General features: G+C 44.2%; 2 long non-coding RNA genes across 2 annotated transcripts; one reads left to right on the top strand and one right to left on the bottom strand.

Moving 5' to 3' along the window:
* Nucleotides 1–1,035: 1,035 nt before the first annotated feature.
* On the bottom strand, nucleotides 1,036–8,468 carry LOC131485267 (uncharacterized). Its single transcript, XR_009248728.1, has 2 exons — nucleotides 8,138–8,468; nucleotides 1,036–3,745 (listed from the first exon to the last, which is right to left on the bottom strand). It is a non-coding gene; the product is annotated as an uncharacterized LOC131485267 (long non-coding RNA).
* A 14,261-nt stretch (nucleotides 8,469–22,729) lies between these two features.
* LOC131485268 (uncharacterized) lies at nucleotides 22,730–24,967 on the top strand. Its single transcript, XR_009248729.1, has 3 exons — nucleotides 22,730–22,993; nucleotides 23,155–23,444; nucleotides 24,520–24,967. It is a non-coding gene; the product is annotated as an uncharacterized LOC131485268 (long non-coding RNA).
* The last annotated feature ends 307 nt before the right edge of the window (nucleotides 24,968–25,274 follow it).

A 25,274-nucleotide genomic window follows, 5' to 3' on the forward strand; every position in this document is an offset into this window, starting at 1 on the left:
GTACTAACTCGTGATAAATTCACTCCCGACCATTTTTCCTCCCAGACTGGAATAGATCATTGTTTCCAAGGCTGAACAACAGATGGTAACAACGGTCTAATATTTAGATGTAACGCTGTGTGAATAGCATTTCCTACACATAGACTCCCAGAACCCACTCAGAGAGGACAGGTATCTTGCTCTGAGATACAGGGACTGTGGCCATTTAAAGAGCCAACACACCTCTCGCCGTGCAGTTACTCCATGGCAAGGCTCACGGTGAAGGGAAGACGGGGGACATTGCCCCCAACTATGACAATTCTCTCTCCTTCTCTCTGTGTGTGTTCATCATAACTCCTGTCAGAAATTCATGTACTTGAATTTGAGCCAGATAAGTATGCTTATGTGAAACTCCCTTATAATGCATTTGGGGAAATGATCAGTAAAAATGGATAGAGACCATAGTTTTTGACTCTAATTGTTTGTATTTCCGGTACCCAGAAAATCCAAACTGCCCCTTCTTTAGCCGTACTAGACAATTAAGTCTTTAGACTATTCTTGGATTCACAGGGAAAATAGAGTAAGACTGTTAGATCATCTCCGAGCACAAAGAATTACCATCCAGAAGGACTGGCCAATTGTAAGCACGTCCTAATTAAGATATTGGCATTGTCTGCCATGCTTCTGGTCTTAGAGTACAATTAATCTGACATGTTTCCCCTCTGTGTAGATGTCTATTCTAGTGGCTATTGGTATTACCAGAGTTACCCAAATGATGCAGTTACCTCCGTGTTCTAGCAGAAATAAATGGAAGCCTTGATTACCGTTATTTATCTGTTTGGGGAAGTCTTGCTGTATAATAAAATAGTTCCAAAATGTTAGGAGGACAGAATACAAACTCTATCTGTAATTTCATTATGTTTCACCCATTCTAAATGGCAGTGTGGGATATTTATTTTTAAAAGACTATCACATGAATGCTTTCCTCTCCTTGGCCCACTTACCCTTTCAATTTTTCCTTATGGAACTAACAATGATAATACCAACAGCACCAAAAACATAGCAAGTGCTTTATGTCTAAAGGTCATGACCTTGGCCTTCAGAAAAACACAGTCACTCTTCCCGCATGAGTCTTTGTGAATCTTACACTGAACCCTCTACCAAAAGTACTTCTCTACATTGACGAGAACTGGTTGGTTGACTATATTATTTGATCAGAAGAGTTGCGTTTTTATTTGAGGATGGGATGATTTTTCACTTTGAATTATTGCTTGGTTTTCTTCCCATACAATTCCATTTTGAGCCACTTGTGCATGCAAATTGCCTTATTTATTACCCAAAGATCAGGATCCTATCGTTTGTGTGTTTTCTCCATTCCTTCAATGTTATGGGACTTATCCCCATAAACTGATTTTCTGACTTTCGACTCTCCTCTGTTTCTGCCTATTAGTCATTTTGCTTTTCCATCTCTCCAGCGTTAGATTGCCATTGTGCCACATGTGAAACATGTTGCTTTCATTTCTCCTGTTACCCATAGTCTGAGATCTGATATCTTTAGAAAATTGCTTTCTATTGTTGACCTGCCCTTTTTTCTACAAGTCTTCTGTGATAGGACTTGTTCTCCCCCGTAGTCAGAATGCAGTGAGTAACTGGAGGAGACTTTTCTGGAATCAGAACCGCTCCTTTCACCGATCCTCTCTAGACAGTTTCCCCTGATCTGAGGAAATGCCTGATTTTCTGCCCAGTTTGTTTGGACCATCGTGCGGTCCCCACTCTTTGCAGGCAGAGCAAGCCTATAGATGGTTATGGGGAAGTTTCATGTTAGTTAGGAAGCTGTGGTGGTTTTTGAATCATATTGGATGTTTTTGCAAAGTCAAGTGTATCTTTACCTTTGAGTCTTTTTTCTTAAGAACTCAAAAGATGTTTCGATGTATTCTCTTGCATGGCTCTTTGAGGAGAGAGCAAAGGTGATAGGTACATGTAAATAACGTAAATAACATCTTATCGCAACTGAAAAATTCATCCTTTCTCTTCCACATTCTTTTTCTGTTGAAGTCATCTTGCAAGATAACTTTTGCTAAAAGGTCCACTAAAATTTGTCAGTAATTCCAATGGATATACTTTTGAACGCCCAGCAGAAGGCAGGCCATGGAGGTAAAACAGCACATGGGCGCTGCACAAAGTTATTCATGGGCATTCCATGGACAGGAGAAAGGCACAAGGAGAGGACTGACTAGAGTCAAAAACCCTCTGTCAGTGCTCTATAGTAAGCATCAAAGGATGAGACTACAAGTCCAGGGGTCCAGACAATAGATCTTAGAGGGAGTCTACTGACCTGCACTCTGTCCCACTAAGCAGTCAAGTTGAGGACGATTCTGGGACCTTTATAAGAAAATCAGTTAGAACACGATCCCTCATCCTCCAATCCCACAAACGGCAACAATGCTTAAGAATCTTTAGAACTTAGTGTCTGTAGCACAAAAATGCCCACTGAAACTCGGAGTTGATCAGAGTTGGTTTTTCTGAGAATTATAGCTCAACTAAATGACCTACTATCGCTCTCACTTCTGATAATTTACTTGTAATCTCCCAGAATTGTCTTCCCCGTAGAATTGCTCTAAAGATTAAGTGAGATAGTGCTTAGGACGTGCGCAGGCTAAGAGCCTGATAAATGAGCATTGTTCCTGCAGAGGCTGCTGAGAATAACAATGGTAGTTTCACTTCTGCTACATAGCCAAGGGGATACATACCGGGGACCCACAAGGTGAAAAGTGCAAAGTGATGGGGTGCTTTTTATACCTTGTCACACACAAGCCAGAAGCACTTGGTGCTTTGCCTGGCGGGGCAGAGAGTGAAATTATGAAAGTGGAATGAGATCCAGAAGGTGAGGCTAGAGGTAGAAAAGGAGGACCAGAAGGCAGGTTTTTGGCAAGGGAAGCATAATGCAAAGCTGGGGTGAGTGGCAGCCAGAGTTCCTTAGAGAAGAGAGCATCCTACTGGCAGACGATATCTCTGCTTGGATCCTGACCGCTAGAGTCTGTCACCAATGCACAAGTTCCAGACTGATAGTCTACCTGGTGGTCAATGGAACTCGGGCCCTCTACTGCGTCATTGGGGCCCACCGAGGAGCACTGGACCTTACCGGGGTGAGGCTCCATGTGATAGAGGCTAAGAAGCCTGGTGGACTCTTCCATCCAGGTACCGAGACTATGGCAAATCCATTGTCTAAAGATGAGTAAGTGATTCTCGGTGTTTCCCGAGCACCCATGTTGAAGGCCTCTCAGGATCACCGTAGCTGTCAGGTATTTGTAGAAGAGTCTTCAGGAAGGAGCCAGTAGTGTTATGCACCCTGCACAAGCAAGGGCCACGCAGAAGAGCTGCGTTAAACCATTTGCCTCTGGTCCCGCAATTCACCTTCCGCAGAGCTGGGTCTGACCAAGGTCATGGTGGGCTCATTTTCATGGTCCCATAGCATCTTTCTGTTAAAGCTTGAAATAATTTTTACCAAGCTGACGATAAGAAAGGCAATTGTTCAGAGCCAATAAAATAAAGTCGAGAGGACAGCAAATATTTAAATGTAAGTCATATTCAGATATTTTCAGCGGAGTAATGCGCTAGCAAAACATTTCTTGTTGTTCTTTCATTAAGTGGAGATGCAGGGAGGTCATAAGATACGCTATCCTGCGGTCTGCTGTTACTTGGATAAGCCGGAAGCTCGTATTTGCCAAGTTTCCTTAGTCGAGAAGTGTCATGTCAATGAAGTTAACTGTTGAGAACAAAGTATTTGAACTTCAAATTGTCATTCAAGAAAAGAATTTTGAGTACTCCTTTAAAAAAATTGGCAGTTGTCATTTAATAGATGATGTGATCTAAAAGCATATTATTTTTTAATGTTACCTAGGAGATCTCATCAGCTTCATGACATTCTTAATCTTTGGTATAATTGTCTAAATTGATAGAACATCTTTTATTAAACTGATAGAGGTACATCCTGCCCTTTTATGAATCAAGTAAACAGGTGTGATTATTCAGGGCTCTAAGTTCTTACTTCTTTTGTCTTTCCCTTTTTTTTTTTTATCAACCCTCCTAAAACTTTCTGATACTGATAAAAGTGGCACGGTTTTAAAAGATAAGAAGCACCCAAATTATCTTCTCCCTGACCTTTATGGTTTCCAGAACAAGTCGTTTCTGTTAACAGCACAGTTCAAGCTTTTTCTTACAAAGGATGCGTGGCATTGCGCCCTAAGAAAAACATTTATTGTCCCTGATAAGGAAAGTTATTAAGCCCTCATCTTTGCTCAGAAAACCATTTCGAGCAAAAGAAAATTGGGGGATATTTTAGAACGCCTGAGGAAAATTTTGAAAGAAGGGGGGGGGGGAAACGTCCCGTAAGTTACATTTTCTTCAGGTATGCGTGTAGTTTTATAACTTTGACTATGCCTTGTTGCAACAAGTAAGATAGGTTTCAAGGATAATTCTTGGCAGCCTTTCGATAGAAGCAGCACACTGACACCGCTGAAGTTTAATGTGTTGAAGGTAAGTTTTGTAAAAAGGATTATTGGGAGAATGTGAGCAGGAAACTGGCACAGAGTTAAAATTCATATGATATGTTAACCGAACTTAAACCTTTAAACCCAGCTGCTTCTTTTTATTATTATTATTATTTATCTTTTTTTGAGAGAGAGAGAGAGAGAGAGAGAGAGCTGGGGAGAAACACAGAAAGAGTGGAACAGAGGATCCAAAGCAAGCTCTGTCCTGACAGCAGCAAGCCCGATGCGGGGCTCGAACTCACAAACCGCGAGATCGTGACTTGGGCCAAAGTCCAAAGCTCAACCGACTGAGCCACCAGGGCGCCCCTAAACCTGGTTGCTTCTTACATTGAGCAATTCAGATTCAGTGGTCATCTTCTGAACGAACCTGTGTGTTTTCATTAAAAGCGGTTTCATGAACAGTGTTTGTTCAGAAAGGCAGGTGCATACAAAAGCTCATCCACTAGTGGTCAGCTGCCTTCGTCAGTTTTTTCCTGGGGCTTCAAAACAAACAAGCGGGATCTATGGATCCTTGCAGGTTGCATGGTCTGTGACACTACAACTCTGTTGCCATTAATTCTTAAGGAACTACGGACCGAATGTCCAGGAAGGCAAAGTTATAATATAAACCTCCTCCTTGTTACCAAAAAAGTGGGGGTCTCTTTTGTGCTGTTTTGGACTAGCTGAAGGTACAGTGCATAGTCAGGGAAAAAGCACAAAGTATCTTGGAGCCACATAAAAGGAAGCATACATTCACAAATAATAAGATTCATTAAGGAAAATAATAGAAGAGGCAGTAATAGTCATTAAGTCTAGAATTCATAACTTCAGATTTCTCGTGCACAATAAGCTTTCTGGTGTGCCACTGTTTTTAATAGCCCAGCAGCTTTTTAAAATTCTTTTCGTAAAAGATGATGGGCTTCGAGCGCTAGGATATGCAAGTACACAGAAAAGACTGGCTTTGCTGACCATTTCTTTGTGTTTGGGTATATATTTCTGTATGGCATAATATTTCCACTTGCACTGGTTTCCTGGCACGAAAATGTTTATTGCGCTCATTAGCTAAGAGGGTATCGGCACTGGTCCAATGAACACAGATCTGCCTTCTGATTTCAGCCATTAAATTGCAGTGGGATTCACAGGCTTAACATTGTGGGTGTGACGATGATAAAATGGAAACTCCGTCTTTAGCCCAGTTACCATGGATGCAGTTAAAGGTCACAGTGCCAGCTGCTAACTAGTTGCCTTTTGAGCTGTGCTTCCCCTCCTGGCTCTGTGTTTTCGAGCACTTCCGGTCCTTGAGGTCTGTCCTGGAATACCTTCACCTAATTTCGTGACACGCTAACCTCTTCTTTAAAACGGCAGGCTCCCTCCTTGCAAGACAACGGTTGCCATGGATCTCCTCTTTTATGTACGTATTATAGACACGGTATAGAATCCGAAGGTAAAGGCCTTAATAAAAATCCAAATTGCTGTGGCTTCTGCATCCTGCGTTACTTTCTCATTTTCTGCACAGCGCTCATTCCCAGCCTCGCCCCCACCGCCCCCAAAAAGTATGGTAAATTCCCATCTTCGTTCAAACTGGTAATGGGTTGAGGCACCGATGCATTCACAACGTGAACCATCAACTTCTTCTTCGTTCGGCCCAAAGTCCTAGGAGTTAATTCCTTGTATTGCATGAGGTGTCAGGGTAATTACTGCTGATCAGCCCTGTTTCCCCGCGTGCTGCCCAGCCTCGCGGGCCCCCTGTTTATTGATGCACCGCTACAGCACCGCGGCGCTTTCATTCAGCCAAGCTTCTTAATCGAAAGGGTTTGGACAATGTCGGATTTTCAAAGAGAAGAAGTAGGGGAAAAAATTAAAAGTAGCCAAGCAAAATAAAGTGCCTGGTAAGAAACCTGAATGCTCTACAAAATATTTCCTGATGTCGACACTTCGTCTCAATGCATTTTAAAACTCCCATTCATTCCCCCAAAGAAGGTGCTGTGAGCCTTTCCTTGGGCGACCTAACCGTACGATCACATTTTGAAATATTTGGGGGAACGTGTAGCTTGAAAAAAAAAAACACTTCGGGAAAGTTTATTGCTTTTTGTTCTATTTAGATATGTCTCAACTGTGTGGAGCTATATAAGCCAGAATACAAAGAAACTTACCAAAAAAAAAAAAAAAATGTTGTGCCCCTCTGTTTTAAACACACATTTATATAACTTGTCATTTCATAAAAATAAATTAAGTATTATATGAGCCAAATGTTTCAATTCCACACAAGAGTGGTTTCTGGGGCTCTTGGCAGAATGCCACTATATTCATTTTTATTTCAAACACAATGTGAAGTCTTTAATTTTAATACACTTTGTAACTATAATGGTTATAAGGCATATACTGTATTAATCCACCCTCATCTTTTTTTGGGCCTGGGCAGATTTCACTGGAGAACAGAAAGATCCGTTGATTTCATGTACCTTACATACTTTAAAATACTGCGGGAAGCCTGGGGTGGGGTGCGGAGCCCGGAGAAAGAATTCAGAGCCGGGCACTCAGGGCTCAGCGCCCTAAACGTTGCCACTGGCGTTGGCATATCATCCTTGCACGTGTCCGGTCCCCGAGTTCAAGGGACGGCCAGATAGAAAAGCGAGGCGAGCAGTCGAGAGGGGAGGGGAAGTCCCATCTGCCGCCTGGGGCTCTTCCCCGGCTCTTGAGTCCCTGGGCACCTCCCTTGGGAGCCATCTCTCAGCCTCTGGCAGTCTGAACGGAGAGGAGGACTGGTTAGTCAGCTGATGGGAGCCTCTCTGCAAGCGCCCCATGTGATGGCAGTGTGGTCATGGGCCAAATCCTTCCCCACAGCTCCTTTATCCTCTGGAACTCTACTGGCCAACAGTCAGAGAATGAGCAGGGGACAAGAACACTAGGAGATCCCTGCCCCGTTTAATCCGAGCTAGTCTGCCAGAAAAAAACGAGAGGCTGATGCCCGGTAAGAGGCACCAGAGTGGCAACGACAAATACATATGTAAATCTATTAATCCCCAGGGACAGTCCCCAGGTCTCAGAGCGACCTCAGCAGCAGAGAGGTATTTCTTCATTAAAGGGGCCGGCGGAGGGGGCGGGAGGGAGAAGTGATTCTCCTAAGCCTTGCGACTGTATTCTTGGGGACACCAGAATAACACGTTTCCAGCGCTCAGGGAGACTTGAGCTCTCTCCTCTTCCTCTGCCACACTTCTAATCAGAGAATTTCTTCCTGTGCCTTGTTTACTGTTGATATTTTCTGGCTGATTGGAGAGGAATGACATTTTGACAATTTACTGTAGCAGTAAGCACTGTACAAACAAAAGGTGCTGATGAAAACTGGAACCCATTATTATGTAAATGACGGCTGAGTAACACAGAATCTGTCTCCCAGTCACCATCATTGAGACCAGTTTTACTCAATGATAATAATTTTCATGATTGCAGACTTCAGAGTGATCAGAAATATGCTTTAGCTGTTGCATTTATCTGCTGCTGGTACTTGACCCTTAATTAAATTCTGAAACTTTTTTATATAATAAAGTAAAATACAGCTGACACTTCCGTTCAAACAAAGAGGCTCAAACACAGAGCTACCAAATAAGATAAAGGTATTTCAGACTTACCTCGCTGTATTTATAGTAAACACGGATTGTACAGTGTATTTTGAAAGCGAGCTTAAAGTTTCAAATGCAGATGTGTGTTTTCAAGTAATTTCAATTCTGTACTTCGGCACGGCTCTTCTTAAATAATGCGAAACCTCTGCAGGCTCATCTTGGACACGTCATAATAAAAAAATCTGTTTGAAAGGCATGTAAATGTGCTCTGAAAATAAGTTCTGTGGATTCTTTAAATCATCCGTCTTAATATCTAGACTATTCAAAGCGAGTCCTCAAAACTACGCCACTTATTAAGACCCACACAGCTTGGGGAGCCTGCACTGAGCTTTGGAAAGGAATATTTTCTTCAGAAATGTGTTCTTGTCTTAAAAGGAGAAAGCCAAGGCAAATTTTCAAGCAGCATTTTGGCTTCAATGACAAATTGATTGGCTAAAACAGATGTCAAAGTGAAAATACAAAGAGCCAGGCATTATATGCAGGTATCAGCTGTTTTCTTAAGAATGGCTGACAGTAAAAGACACTTTGGCTAATGTGTTCTTATTCTCTTGAAATCCTGCTAATGCTCCAGAGCATTTATTTACCTTGGAGTTCTCGCACTCTTTCAGTGTTGGCGGGGGAGGGCAGAATGGGGGGGGGGGGGGGCGGGGAGGGGGAATCTTCGTTCTGAATATGTTAATAAGTAAAAGTCAATTTAAAGGGGGCAATTGTATGAGCCCGTTTTTAATATTTCCTTAAATATATAACCCTTTCTAGCCAGGCAGCTCCCAGAGCCAATGAGCTAAGAAGGTAATTACTTAAGTGGATTTCATGAAGAGCAGAAAGATGATTGTGTCACATTAAATAACAATTGTGTCCTTAATGATGTGTTGTGCTATAATGCAAACACCCCTCCGCCATCTCTGGCCAGGGCTCCAGTGTTCCTTTCTAATGACTCCTGGGGCTTCGGTCCCCTTGCCACGACTCGGGGCTTTCAGAGCCTATGTAAACACCAAGTGAGCTGGTATATTTTTTTAGACTGTGGTGCCTGCAGCTGCGTGGTCATTGATAAATTGGCTATGAATTGCTGAAATACTTCATATGAATATAAACATTGTTGTAGCTTTGTAGCTTGGAAAAAGGAAGAAAGAAATGGACTGGACCTGACAGAGGAGACGGCAAGTCCAGAACACAACCTTCCAGAGCTTTCGTTCTTTGTAGAGTAAAGGCCCCATTTACTTGGAAAACCAGCACAATAGTCCCCAAAAGTGTGTGTGTGTGTGGAGGGGGGAGGGATGTGAATGCAGTTTTAGAAATTGCATAAAGTGTGATTTCATATTTAGGCATTTCTCTCCTATAGAATATAGAAGCAGGACATAATATTGCTGTATATTAGATTTTGTTTCTTTGGAATATATAGTATTCTGAGCATCTGTATCCACTCCACTTGGTCTAGAGATACAAAAGAAGGGCCAGCATAATAAATATATCCTATCTCTGACTTAGGATTCACATGAGATGCTATCTAGCCTTAGAGGCAGAATTTTCACAGTGATGTACACTTAAGAAAGAGAGAAAAAAATAAAAACATGAACAGGATAATTAGCCCATGGCTATAAATTTTCTTGACTGCTCTTGGATGCTATTATAATGACCAGTTCCCATATAGTCCATCAGAGTATCTCTTCGTAGACTCCACATCGAATCTTTACAAGATCATTTCTTTCCCGATGTTAAAATTAATACATCGGCTTTCAAAGGATATGATTCAAATGAAATGTACAAAATGCAATAAACAACCCAAACGTGGAGAAAGTACTTTGCACGAAATCCTATTTGATTAGCAACGTACCCATTTCACAGCACGAAGAAATAAGGTCCTTAAGGTCAGGAAATCTGAACCTCACTATAGGTTAAATATCTTGTGGTTGTTGAAATGAGCAAATCTCTTACCTCTAATCTTTTGTCTTTGTCTGTTTGTTGTTTGTGCTATTCAAGGAAGGGAGACATTTGGATCAGAACACATGATTGAAATGGAGACTGGAAACCCCTGATCATGTTGAAAGACACCGGATCCGACTCTGGAAATAACTAGCACAAAATCAGATTCCATAATCATGAAAGAAACACCCGTGGGGCGCCAAGCATCTCTCTTTGCAGATATAAGATCACCTCCCTGGAGCAAGGGGAGAAGGCCACCTTTACTGGGTCCTGTAGAGGGCACTGCCTTAGCTGATGCTTCCTTCCTGCTCTGTGAGACAGAGTATCAGACCCCACAAGAAGCTGCATAACCCCCCTCCCCCCGCTTTCTCGGAGCCTGGGTCCACCCAGGTCTGACTGACTCCAAAGCAAGACTTGTTTACAGCATGGATATGATCCAACGGGTGGGAGAGACCGGTCAACATTGAAATCCAGATGCAATAATAAAGCCTCAACCAAGCGCTGCAGGCAGCTGGAGAAGGAGCTGGTGAAGGAGGGGTCACAGAGGCCACCCCTCATCTCCAATATCCTTTTCCAAAACAAGTATGAGCGGCTCTACAAGCTTATGGGAGCTATACATAAGCTGCTTAGAGAGCCGCTCATACTACTGGGCCCCGAGGACTCTAATTACTCCGCAAGTATTTCCCTCTGCACTCTAAACAGTTAAGTATTTTGTGTCCATTTTACAAACAAGAGAGAGAAAGCGCATGAACTAAATGATTCCTCGAGCCACACACTCTTCCAAGTGTTTGACGTACATTAACATCTCAAAGCCACCTTGCGAGTTAGGCATTACTGGATTCGTTCCCATTTTACAGATGAGGCAGTGAGCCGCCAGGATGAGTGACCAGGGTGAGGTCACGTAGCTGGAGAGTGGAGGGCCAGTTGCGAACCCAGGATGGCTGTCCCGAGCCTGGATCACTGAATTGCACTGCCCTCCAGCAAAAGCAATTAAGGCTGGTCGGAGTGAACCATCCCAGACCGTGGGCAGGGTGGAGGTTATAAACATTGACTAAAAACCCTGTGACGAATGGGGGAAGTATTTATTCCTTTCAATACAACCTATCTGGACGCTTTCCTTTTCTCATGATGCATGTACAGAATTCAAGTTGGTGCCCACAAAATTTGCCTCCTACCCTCAGATAGGCATACAGTAAAATACAGACACGGTTCCAGCGAAATCTACGCTTGCACGTATCACATTTAATGTGCTTCTGAATTGTAGATAAATTTATCATCTAGCATTTTGATGCCAATAAGCCAATTCATATGAAAGAGCCTTGCAAAAAGAAAAAAATTATTCTTGAAGCTTCAGGAAGAGACTTACAAGTAATAATCAAATATCAGAGGAAGGTATAAAATGATTTGGGGTGAAGTTATACATGATAGTATTCGCTCAAAACATTTGAGATAGTAAACTTTTCCATCCTTGAGTGATTTCTGAATTTCTCGTACAGTGCTACTCAGTTTTCTCAATCAACGTTGGGGGCTGGCCCAGCATCCTTTGCAGTTTCCAGAGCATGTGATGATGTTCTATTTCCTTTTCCACCAGACAGAAACCACAGTCTTCTACCGCTTTCCCACGAAGCCCCTCAGACTGAGACACCACGGAGGTCACCGCTCGCCTTCAGGAGCTGGCTGGTCACTAGCTCCTGCATGGCCTCTGCCCTTTAGGGTGGTGTATAGAACCTTCCCAATAAGAACACAGTGTCCCTCTGTTCACATATGGCTGGGGGTTGTAATATATACATTTTAATGCATATTTGCTGAGCTACCACTATGTACCCAGCACTGTGCACTCCTTGTCTCTCCCTGGAGCATGGATGGAGATTTCAGAGCAGTCCCCTCTCTGAATACGGAGTGAGAGAGAGACCCTCACTGGCCTGAGGCTCCCTTAAGGCTTATGTGACAATGCACCTGCTGAAAATGCAAGCAGGAGCCCTGAACTACATCTAAGCCACTTTACTTTCCTACACAATGATGCTCTCTACCTGGGTTCCCAGAAGCAGACACAGAGGTAGAGTTTATGGTGTGTGTGTGTTGGGCGGGGGGCGGGGGGAGGAGGGGGGAGTGGTCTAAAGGGACCAACAGGTGGGAAGGAAGGGAATAAAGCCAGACTAGGCGGACAGAGAGGCTGGGCTGCTTTGAAGTGTCTACAAAGTCCCAGCTGACCTCAGGAGCTCTGGAGCTAGAGTAGCCCTTCAAAGTTGTCCCCAAATGGAGCAAGGCAGTCAGGCTTTTTATCCTCTACATCAGCTGACCGATGATAAGGGATGTCCCAGGAAGAGGCGTGACCTGGGACAAAGCAGCACTCTCCAGCCAAGGAGACTTCAGGAGAGGCTGACAGTTGAGCACCGTTCTGCCCAGCTGGCAGAATGACGGATGTGGGCAGCACAGGATAATGTCCATGAGAGTCTCCGTATCTTAAATCTAGAATCCCGTTCTATGTCATTTAATGGGAAGCAAATGAGTCCAAAGAATTAGCATTTCTCAGATGCATCAAGTTCGTGTCCGCGCACGATAGGAATCACTCCTACCACGCCCCGGACAGCAGGTCACCTAGCTTCTATTTGGACACTTCTTTTTTTTTTTTTTTTTTTTTTTTTTTGGGACAGAGAGAGACAGAGCATGAACGGGGGAGGGGCAGAGAGAGAGGGAGACACAGAATCGGAAACAGGCTCCAGGCTCCGAGCCATCAGCCCAGAGCCTGACGCGGGGCTCGAACTCACGGACCGCGAGATCGTGACCGCGAGATCGTGACCTGGCTGAAGTCGGACGCTTAACCGACTGCGCCACCCAGGCGCCCCATATTTGGACACTTCTAAGAACAGGAGCTCATTGTTGGGGAGCTTTAGTTGTTACACGGTTTTTCCCAACGTTGAGCCAAATCTTCCAGGTAGAAATTGCTCTTTAGTAATAGCCATCGTATTGACAAGTTATTGGCCGGGTAACAAAACTAGGAAAGAATAGCGCGTTTGTGCAAATCCATTTGGACCAAGGACTGAAATAATGGAGTAGATATTTATTCCTTTTTTGAAAAAAAACTATTCTACGGGCTCTTCTCCACCGAAGAGTCAGAGTGATCTTTTTTTAAACAAAGATCAGATCAGTCATAGGCTATGCTCAAACTCCTTTACTTGGAATGTAGCCCACAGGCCTTGTCCTGGCCTACAAGTCCCCTCCTTTCCGGAGCCTGACCCTGGCGCGGCCCTCGCCTCCTACCTAACACCCTGGATTCAGCCACTTTGCTCTTTTTACTGTTCTGCAGACACTCCCACGTCATTTTGCTTCAGGCCTTTGTACTTGCCGGGACGTCTGCCCTTAACGCGCATCCTCCAGACTTTTGCAAGGCTTCATTCAAATGCCAACTTCTCAGAAAGGCTTCCTGACACACCCCTTCTCAGAAGAGCTCCTCACCCTCGCGACCCCCTCATTCTGCTTGCTTTCTCTTCATAGCCCTCGCTAATTCCTAGTGCGTGTGTTGAAGTTTTGTTCGGCACTACATCTCTACGCTCCTAAAACAGTTCCTGGCACATAGGAGCATTAAGTAAATATTTGTTGAGTGAGAACGCAAATAAATAAATCAGTGCACAAACAGAACCTTGCCCAAAAGTTACGGGTAGCGCAGTCGGGAAGTTGCTGAAATGTTCGAGGTGGGGCTAAGAATAAACCTCAACCGAAAGAAAACCATTTAATGAAGGGAAATCCAAACGTTTATTCTCCTGAGTCACAATCAAAGAGAAGAGAATTTCTATCGCACTTCATATATAGGCACCATACTGTAAATTCCTGGAGGGCAGGGACCAGGTTTCATTCCTCTCTTATCCCCTGAAGCTCCTAGGGTGCCCCTTAGGCACCCTCTAAATGTCTGTTGAACATAATCAATTTAGCATATCAATCAACCTGGCCACTAAAACCAAGACTTTGGTCACCTGATGCTGTCATGGGGGAACGGAGAAGGCTAGCCAGTTTCAAGCATCATTACATTTTTTTCTTCCGCATCTTTAAGAGCATCAGACCAGTGCACCAAGTTTCTTCAATGTGTCTGTAGACGTAGTTAGGAAAAAAAACATTCAAGATTGCATTGCCATTTAAGAGAGTTTGCTAGCGTTCCGTAGAATGAAAGCCCCATTCAGTGGAACTCGGAAGGACCAGCCCGTAAACAACATTTACGGAGTGGGCTCTGTGCTCAGCCCCACGGTGGTCAGAGCTGCCGTCTTAATGACCCGGAGAAATGCCCAGGACATACTCTGCTGTTGAAGGGAAGTTGTGTGGGGAGTTTGGCTGGGTTCCTTGATTTTAGTTTGGTAAACCACCCATTCTGCCTCCTTAGGAGAAATTGGTACAGCGTCCTGAGGCAAATAAATGACTGACCCTGAATCTCCCCTTTGAGGACCCATGCTTCCCTGGGAAGGCCAGGAGAAGCAAGTCCTTCCGCCCTGCCTAGACCCCTCCCGCCACGACATGGGGATGTGTTGGCAATGAGGGTAGCTGGTCGATAGTGGTAGGAGACTCATTTAGCAGAGAGGTACTAAAGCAAACATGCAAACATGAACCAAATATCACATGCAAACATGAACCAAATGTCACCAAGTCCGGGCCAAACCTCCCATTGCCAACAGCCTGGGGGCGGGGGGGGGAGAAGGAGAAGATGAGGGAAGCAGAGGGAACAGGAAGAGCGGAACAGAGCAAGAGCGACCCATGTGACAGCAGGGGGCCCCGTGTGACCTGTTCCTTTGTAAAGCGGTGAGCCATGCTAAGAAGACATTTCTTTTTGTTGTTGCTTTTAATGCTTATTTATTTATTTTAAGATGTGGGGGAGGGCACACAGAGAAATAGAGAGAGAAAGAGGGAGGGAGAAAGAGAATCCCAAGCAGATTTCATGCTCAGCGCAGAGCCCGACGCGGGGCTCGATCTCATGAACCGTGAGATCGCAACCTGAGTGGAAATCGAGAGTCGGAGGCTTAACCGGCTGGGCCACCCGGGCACCCCGCGACGTTTCTTTTTTAAGTTATCTCTTTTTTATTATCATAAAAGGAACCAACTTTTTTTTTAATTTAGACAACACACCCGCGCACAGAAAGGTTGGATGAATCCACTTGCAATCCTACCACATGCAAATCAGCCCTTGTTAATCTATTTACATGGATGCTACAAGTATCTTTTTCTCTATATAATGTAGCTAATGTCTATTAACAAAAATCTAACTGTTGACCATTAAAGAATTCTGCAGTTCTGCGGTATCCCAGAGAAGGGAATGATCCAGTACGTGATGTTGCTGTACAATCTTTGGTCCATTCATTCAATGAATCCTTTGTAAGTACCTACTATGTTCCAAGAAATAGTCTTACAAGCTTGCGATACAAAATGAAAGACATTGTCCTTGTCCTCAAGCAGGTCAAAGCGAGACAAGAAAGTAATTACAGTTCAGTGAATTATAATTCAGTGAGTAGGTGCATCTTGCTTAGCCAGAGACTGAGATTTTCAAAAGACATGATAAATGAATTCAGTATTGATGAGTAGGAGGCAGTTAATAGGAAAAGAAGTTAGGGGGAGGGAACCTGATGTGCAAAGACACGGATCTGAGAGTAAACACTGTGCATCTGAGGAATAGCCAGGAGATCAGATGAACGGGGGCAGAGCAGGCAGAAAACAAAGTAGGAGACGTAGGAAACGGATCATGCTAAAGAATACGGACCTTGCCAGGTGCGGGACTCAGGAGGATTCTGAAAAGCCCAGACTGGCATTTCCTAACACGACTCCGAGTCCAGTATAAGGCATGGACTGGGGATACTGGAAGCATGGACAGCGGTGAAGGGTTTACCTGAGCCCAGGTGGTAAGATGCCCCTGAAGAGTACCCAGGACCAAGGGGAGCACGCTTGGATCCCGAGGAAAAGGAGGCAGATGGAGCGGAAGGGGTGGGCAAGACGGGGGTCAGCGTCAGGTGACAAGGCAGTGGGTGGAATATACGGACCAGCCTTCTGGGAGAAAGGACTGGCAGAGGTTGCGGTGCCCAAGCACCAGGCTCGGTGAAGAACCATACAGCCAAGCAAGGAAATGGAATTGAAACTTAGTCACATGGACTGAACTCTACGACAGGAGCGAGAAAAAAGTTGAGGCTTGATGGTTATGCAGGTGTTTGAGGCACAATTCGAGACAAACTGCACCCCGGGCATATGATAGTAAGACTGGTCTGCCCCTTCCTGACTCCCTTCTCAAAATGGCCACCTTCGGGAAAAGTACTGCACAAATGCTGTTCCCCCCAGGTTTTCTGTATTTCACTTCTCACATCTTACCTAATCCATCAGAGGAACTCTATTTCTTCTCACTCTCTTTCCCACCCTTCCTCCCCCTCCTTCCTTCCTTTCTTCTTTTTTTCTTGGAAAAAGACCTGTCGTGATCTGTCTGAATGGAAGGCCGGGGTGGGACAGCACATTAAGTTTGGGACAGTATTTAGAAATATTGAAGTTAGAGGGAGCGTGGGTGGCTCAGTCAATTAAGCATCCGGCTCTTAATTTTCGCTCAGGTCGTGGTGTCCGGGCTCATGAGATCAAGCCCCGCATCAGCGCAGAGCCTGCTCGGGATTCTCTCCCTCTCTCTCTCTCCCCCTCTCTGGCTCCTGCATGGGCGCTCTCTCTCTCTCTCCCTCTCCTCAAAAATAAATTAATTAATTTACAAAAAGAAATATTGCAGTTAGAAGTTTGCTTCAGAAGACCCACCACACACACACACACGCACACACACACCTCAATCTACACCTCATCTTTTAAAACCGAACCTACATTTCTTCAAGTGTTAGTATCCTAGATCAAACGTGTTAGAGGATTTCTTAGTTAACTTTATCACCTTATCATTTTTCGATTTGGTTTAATTTGCTGGCATGGCAACTCTACTGACATTGGCCTGTAAACTTACGGTTTGTAGCTTTTTAGTCACACAGTTCCAGTGGATTAAACACTTTTATAAGGTGCATCTAGAACACAGTCACTATTTGTCGTATTTGGCGGGGGGGGGGGGGGGAATGTGTGCTGAGACTGCAAGCAGGAGAAGTTACCTGCTCATAACTTGAAGCTTCCGGAATAGAGGCAGATATAGATATATGTAAATATGTCTAGATAGAACTTTTCATGTACAATATAATTGTGTTGTAGCTAAAGATAATGTTCCACAGCAGGGTAAATGAGCACATTCGTGAATTATCCATATGTTTAACATCAGTTGGAAAACTCTAATCATTAGTTGAAGAAAACCTTATGTCTCAATCAGAAAAAAATTTCTACATGAACATTGTTTGATAAACTTAGATTCCTGGAATGAATGGCAAGATCTATCAAAGTCAAGCAAGCTTGTGCTTTGCAAACAAATTTTTTTTTCCCAAACGTAATTTTATTTGCTAATGGCCACTTGTCAACCGTGGAGTATCTTTAAGCTATACCAAAACGTACGAACACAAATCAGAAGAAAGCATAATCAATCAAATCTCAAACTTGTCCTTTCCTACCACAGACTAATCTTGAGACATAAATATTACAAGCAGGAATTTAGAAAAGCATGTCCCAAAATAGATTCTATGAAAGATTAGTACCCCATAAGATGTTGACTGTTACTCTATTTAAAAAAAAAAAATCAGTTGGGAAGGTTTGGGAATGCTGAGTTAATCACTGTTAAACAGTCTTCTTGCTCTAGACTTGTCAGAGGCTTTACTACGCTGACATGTGCTGTGAACTTCCAAGGAAGGCACTATTTCTCAAACGTACTTGTGACGTCAGCAATTGGAGTAGAGCTTTGTAACTCAGATGGCAGGGAACTAAGGCCCAGGATGAGAAGACTTTTCAAAATGGGTGAAAATCCCAGGTGGTTCCAACTGCACTTCAGGCCTGCAACTGGCCTCAGGATATCCAGGTACCCAAGAGAGATTTGGGGCAGCTTTGTCACAAACGCAAATGTGAGAAATAAAGGACATTCGACGACATTCGACATTCCAACAGATGCAACGGAAAAGGAGAGAAAAATGAAGAAAACTTCCCAGAGCTGCCACTTTTTTTTTTAAAAGCGTGGTATTCCGGGAGGGGTGGCTGGGGAACGTGGGGGAGGGCAGGCAGGGATCTCTGCTGCATCACAGGTAACCTGAGGGGCCCAAGTGACGGGTGACGTCCACCCGCCTAATCTACTCTCCCACGCTGGCAAACATTAATATTCATGTGTTCCCGGACATCTTGGAGGGATGGCTCAATTTAGCCACCATGGTGGAAATCCCCATAAACATTCAGTGCAAACTGCCACAGGGATTGGTCCTTCCTTCTGAAAGCTAAGCCCTTATCACTCACAAGGCGGCACTTTACAGCTGGGATCAATATTTAATTCACGGATGCTAACCCTGAAAGCTGAAAGTACTGTCAGAGATGGCAAGGGGACTCTAAATTTATGTTTAATTAGTTGGCCATTTCATCAAAAGGTAGACACGGTGTCTGTGGTTTAGAACTCTGAAATAAACCCTATATGAGGAAAAAAAAAAATGCCAGGCACATAGAGCCCATTCATGAACATGTTTACGGTTTCTCTACCTGTGAAAAGGAAAGGGTTTGTGAAGGTGCATTATGGGAGAAATTTACACAGGTTTCTTGTTCATCAAATTCAACCGTGCATATTTTACTCAGCGGAACGTGAACTTGGGGTGTGGCTACTTAAATCTGGGGGGGGGGGGGGATGGTTTTTTTTTTTTTTTTGCATGCAGATTTTCTCTGATTGTTAAAAGAAAATAGCACGTACACGGGAGAGAAAGTTTGCAGAGAAAATTTCGTAGGCATCATTTTTTTTTTTAGTATGTCAACTCAAGTACTGTCAATTAAACTTTAAAAGACAGCACTTGGGGCGCCTGGGTGCGCAGTCGGTTAAGCGTCCGACTTCAGCCAGGTCACGGTCTCGCGGTCCGTGAGTTCGAGCCCGCGTCGGGCTCTGGGCTGACGGCTCGGAGCCTGTTCCCGATTCTGTGTCTCCCTCTCTCTCTGCCCTCCCCCGTTCATGCTCTGTCTCTCTCTGTCCCAAAAATAAATAAAAAACGTTGAAAAAAAAATTAAAAAAAAAAAAAAAGACAGCACTTGTTGGAGAGGAAAATCAGAAGCTGTCGCTAACGATGACATACGTGCAGAATAGGTTTTCAGTGCTTTATACACTAACGATTCCGTGACATGGGTGAGACTATTCGTGTAACCAAAACCTTGACTTCTCAACACCGCAGCTGGGAAACAGGAGCTAGCCACAGCTTTGGTCCTCTCGGTGGAACCCTTGGATTGGCCAACGCACAGAGAACACAGCCCCGTCTAAACTGGTCACGCGCCCAGTCTGCAATACAACCAGCCTCAGGACAGATGTTACAGGAAAGTGGAAGGTCATTAACAGTTTCATCCCCATTATTATAGGCGCAAAGCCATCCTTACGATGCACTCTGCTCTAAGAGGGCTAGAGAACCAGTATCTTTCATAGTAATGACTTCCAGTTTACAGCCTTCATTTTGTTATATTTCCTCAATAGCTGTTGTGTTGAGATTAACTGCATAAATGGTCTGCAGCTGTCTGTTATGAATTAAGGAGTTTAATCAAAGTATTTCTAATGTACAGCATAATGATAATACATGGGGGAAGTACTATTTAAGAGATAATGATGGCTTCAGAAGATCACTGTTGTAATGTTTAGTGCATATGCCTTCAGCATTGAATTTGTTGTTGTTCTGAATATGCTTTAATGGATCACTGAAAAGCTGCCTAATGCAGGATTGTTTGATGGGGCTGACAGAGCTGGAATTAGCCCATTGCTGTTTACTGCATACAGCCATTAAGATTAATTGCTGCCAGATAATTTTGACTGTTTTTATCTTCTGGAAAAAGTGTCACTAATGGGTTTATAATTGGTTCACTATTACTAATAGTAAGGCCAGTGTAACAGGATAGAATGTCAGCTAATTCTGAAGATAAAGGTAAAAAAGTATAAAGTACTATATGGCTTGCTGGTTTTAAGGGATACTGTTATCTAATAACAGACACGCTGATATATGATGCTCATTAATGCTATTTCCTGAGCTTGGGGTTGAACCTAATAGATGCTAATAAAGTCTTATTTGATGTCCCATTAAAAAGCTCAATCTGTTTTCTACATTAATGCCCAGTGTGGTTTATCACATCTTGGATGACTAAAACCCAAATTCCAATCTGTTCCAAAACCAAGCTTTTTCTAAAACTGAGACTCTTTATACCTATTTTTGGTTTTTGTATATGTGACATCGATACAAATGCACCGCAGGAGGACAGAGAAAGTGTATGCACGTGCAATCGTGATAAACAGTGTGTGTAGGTTACCTATGAAGTTCCCAGTCTGGGCATTTTTATGTAACGTCCAGACAAGCCTCCAGAGACTTGTGTGTGTGTTGCCTTCCCAACTATCGTTTAGGGTTTGTTTGCAACTGAATACAATTTGGAACGTACAGGTACTTTAGCTTCGTGGTGATTAAAAAGCAACTCACATACCTAAGTCTTAACAGATTATAGCATTAAAAAGTTCTCAAATTTTTCTAAGGAAAGTTAAATGGACATAACTATTTTTAAGCAATGTGATTCTAGTATATAATCCAAAGAGCATCCACAGCCATCACCACGAATTTACCAACCCAGCTTCCCACACCAGTTTGTAGAGGTTAACACATCAAGTCTGCGTTTTCCCAGTTTGCCACAATTTATAATGAAATCCCCTGTGCATCGAGTTTGAAATGTATTCCTTATTTCTAAGAGTGCTAAAAATCAACAGGAGAAAAATATGAACAAGACAGATGGACAGACAGTGAATATTTAACCAGGAAGAAGAAACCAATAATTCATGAGTGGTAAAGTTGCTCTTCCCTCAAGAATGGAGAGTGTAAATTATGAAATACTTCTTTTGTGAAGTCAAAAACATATTTATAGCTCTCAGCTACTTTTTTTTTATGTTGCACTTAAAAGTTTTTACATTTAAAAATACTTGAACTCTCAAAGAATATATATACACATGACAGATTATTTTTCTTCCTTTTTTTGATGGTGTGGTCGGAAGAGAAGAGAACAAAAGCTACATATCCCAAGTAAGATTCTCTGCTGAGTTTAGGTTCGTATAAGGAAGTATAAGAAAGCCATTCGGGGGGCGGCTGGGTGGCTCAGTCAGTTAGCATCTGCCTTTGGCTCAGGTCATGATCTCATAGTTTGGGGTTTGAGCCCCACATCGTGCGGACGCTGCTCTCTCAGCATAGAATCTGCTTTGGATCCTCTGTCTCCTTTTCTCTCCGCCCCTCCCTCACTCACGCTCTCTCTCTCTCAAAAATAAATTAACATTTAAAAAATTAAAATCTGTAAAAGAAAGAAAGAAAGCCATTCTGCTGGATTTTACAACCTTGCTCTAAAGTAAGGTGAGGTCAGATACTGAATCGGGCAATATTTTTTCCTCTCGTATTTTCAGTATTTAACTTAGGTTGAATACTTAGCACAAAAAATATGTGCACTGTCATATATCCTGCCTGCATATAAAGACATTTTTTCCACCGAAGAAAACTAGGACTTTCATTACATCTGTTGGCCACCTCTGGAGGGTTCCCCCCACCCCCCCCCCACCCCCCCCACCCCCCCCACCCCCCCCCACCCCCCCCCCACCCCCCCCCCACCCCCCCCCACCCCCCCCACCCCCCCCCCACCCCCCGCCTCCTGAAGTAGGAAATATCACTGAGCTTCTTTACCAGCATAGGCTGCAGTTCTCAGAATAGGCGAAATGTTGCAAGACATTGTTGCAGGTTACAGATTTAGAGGGGAAAAAAAAAAAGACCTATATTTAAGCCTCCCTCCACCTCCAGTCCCGCTGGGGAACAGGAATGCCTTGGCTTGGGCCACCTTTGCAAAAACAGTTAACAACCCCCACCCCAGCATAAAGTCGTGTATTTATTCCCTCACCTCTTAGACGCTTTACACCGGTTGGCTTGAAAAATGAAAAACAACCCTGGTTGTACCCGATTGAGAAACCAAGAGGAAGTCTATTATTTCAAGACCGTTTTCTCTTCCCGTGCAAGGCACACGGAGGCCCGGTGGTGTCGGTCGGTGGGAGGCGCCGAGCGAAGCCAAGGACCACAGGGGAGGAAGGGAATGGTGCTCCGAAATGATGCGCACGGTAGCAGCGGGGCACGGGGGCTCTCAGTCTAACGATCGGGAAAATGACGCAGCTCCAGGCCGATCCCAGAGCCTTCAGCTCTGTTCGTACATTTGTGCAACTCTTGCGGCGAACGGGAAAGCTGCACCGGCAGGTACTTTAGGGCCGGGCACGATGTGGAGATTTAACAAGGATCCTGAAGCTGGAGGCACACAATGACTGCCACTGAAGAGGAGCTGCCTGTGCAGCATCCCCTTGACATCTGCCTCATTTCAATAATTTCCAGCCATTGAACCTCTGTCTGAATGAGCATTAAGGAAACAGAGGCATGTTTGGATACTAATTTGAGCCTCTCTCGGGTTTGAGTTTTATGCTGATGCCTGTGGCTCAGTTGACGGTGTTGATGTCTGCGGCTTTCCGTCCGTAAGACCGGACACATCCCCACCGAGTCTATCAAGGAGACAGAAAGCCTGTCTACTGTGGACGGTTAGCATCCGTTGAGCGGTGCAGACGCCTCGACCGTGAAAAGCTGAGCAGAGACCGAGAGCCTCGTTTCATATGAGGCTGGGTAAAGGTCATCTGAAGTCCTTCCCCGGTGAGCTAATGCCCTTCGGTTGTGACCACCCCGGATTTGAAACCGTGACCTACCGCTTTGCCCCACGCAAAGGACGAGTGCTCTGAAACGGACTTGCCATAAGACATCATGGGCCGCTCTAAATTGTCCGGGAGGACAGGCGTGTGTCCTGCAGGTGAGACCCATCTGGCCATCCAACAGCTTTGCCAGTGCTTTGGGGGGGAGATGTCGTGGGAGAAGGGCCGGTGGGAGTGAATCGGATGTGTCTGCCAGGTGAGGACTCTTAACACCTGCTTTTGTGTGGTCTCTCATTCCATGCTCCATCCTTTGTCTCAGCGTGGTCGGTCCATTCAGAAGAATCTTGAATGTTCACATGCCTCGTGACTTACGAATGCATATTCACCGACGTCAGAGATCAGGACGTGTGCTTCCTGAGCTTATTACTGTAACAAGTTTCTCCCATGCTACTGGGCAGATTCTCCGTGTCTCCTCGTCCAGACTACTGACTCAGTTTAAGATTACATCCTTTTCTCCTTTGCTTTTATTGCATTTGCCCTGTAAAACTCATTCCCTTCGCCTCATAGGACACCTAGAGACACCAGGGGCATTCCAAGACTGGGCATGAGGTACGTCTGATGCAGTTTCTTTAACACAACTCTGTCTCTCTCTGATCTGTGAAACTCCCTAGCATCCTGTCAGGGTTACTGGGACCCAGGGACAGAGGGCAGGAGCCTGCCTACGTATTAATTGTCTGTCATTGGATGATTTTTTTCCTCTCAAGCGCATACAGGCTGCTACCTCTGCAGTATGGTTCTCAGTGCCTCGCTGCATCGCTGAGAAAAGAAATGGTAAATTAAGTAGATTTTGAAATTGCCCATTGAACTCACATCATTAAATAATTCTATAAGAAATTCATAAGCAGAGACAAGTTGGAAGATTAAAATGCTATAAATTATGTATGTGGGGTGGTGGGGTGGGATATACATTTATTTTGCCCTTTGTTCTGGCCACAAAGCACCCACGGCTAGGCATGGTTCTGCCCACGGCTTCACAAGAAGCACCTGAAAGGAAGCATGACCCCTGAGTGCCCCCAAAAGGGGGATGATTGTAACAACATTTAACCCATCTCTAGGAACTGACTCAACACCTCTGCGTCACTCAAGTTATACTTTGTCCCAGTGAGACATTAAAGGTTGTGTTTTTCCCTCTTAAGTTGCCCTTTTAGGTGCTTTGCCCTCCTCGATCCTATTCTATCCAGCAGCGAGGAAGTAGGGAAGGGACACTGCTTATCTTACGTTTAAGGCATTTTCCCCTCGTTCACCCCAAAATGCCGAGAAAGTTCCGAACACACCTGGTCATTGGTCATTTTCCTCTTTCACTATTCTTAGTCGTTCCGTCCTATCACTTTGAGAAGTGTTCTTGCTAGTTATCCTCAGTGACTCTGTTTCTACCTGGTCTGTAATTACAGACAAGGACACTTGGATTTTCAAACCACCGTATGTCAGTACCTAAAACAATGCCTGGTCCCAAAGCAGTGCTCTGGTTATCCACAGCCATGTCAAATCTCTCCAAAATGTAGTTGTTGTTGAAAACAACAACAATTATCTTATGATCTCTCACTGGCTCTGTGGGTCAGGAGTCCGGGAGCTTTAATTCCTGACCTACAGTTTCAATGGTTCTGCCTCAACGTCTCCCATGCAGGTGCAGGAGGCCTAACCGCCAGGGATGGACTTTCTGGGCATCTTTACCTCTTACATGGAGAGGTCTCAGGGCCTCTCAGTGTGGCATCTCTTTATCTGGCTAGTTGAGCTTCCTCACAGCATGGCTGCCTTGAGACAAGAAGATGACTCATGAGAACTGAAAGCTTCAAGACTCAGCATTCCAACAGAAAGGCAGAAGCTATGAAGACTTTTCCAACCGAGACACCGGAGTCACACAGCACCATTTCCACGGCATTCTCTTATTTACAAGTGAATCCCAAGCGTATCCAGATTCCGGGAGAGGGGAATAAGACACTACTTCCTATTGGGAGTGTGGCACAGTTCTAGAAGAGCATTGGGTAATGGCTATACTTGGATAGTATAATCTACCACAGAGAGTGCTGCCCAAGCATTGTTTGTGAAACAAGTAAATAAATAGTTCTTAATGACTTCTCAGTCTCTCCTTCTAAGGATTTCCTCTGACCTCAAGTTTCAAAAGGACTGTATTTCCCTCCCAGTATTTCAAGATCTCCACTAGAAACTGCATGCCGTCCTGTCAGCAAATGGCCCTCTCTATGCTGCCAATTCAGCTCCTATAGATTATCTTTACAAAACACTGGTTCTCAATCTTGTCTTCCCATCTATGTGCTTTCTCCATCCAACATCTCTATATTGTGTAGAGCTTGGGTTTCTGCCATTCGTCTTAAGGAAGAGTCTAGAAAATCCAACACACCCCCTCACCTCAGCAATATAATC

This window comes from Neofelis nebulosa, chromosome 9, assembly GCF_028018385.1.
Source record: "Neofelis nebulosa isolate mNeoNeb1 chromosome 9, mNeoNeb1.pri, whole genome shotgun sequence".
In the NCBI taxonomy this organism is placed as follows: domain Eukaryota; kingdom Metazoa; phylum Chordata; class Mammalia; order Carnivora; family Felidae; genus Neofelis; species Neofelis nebulosa.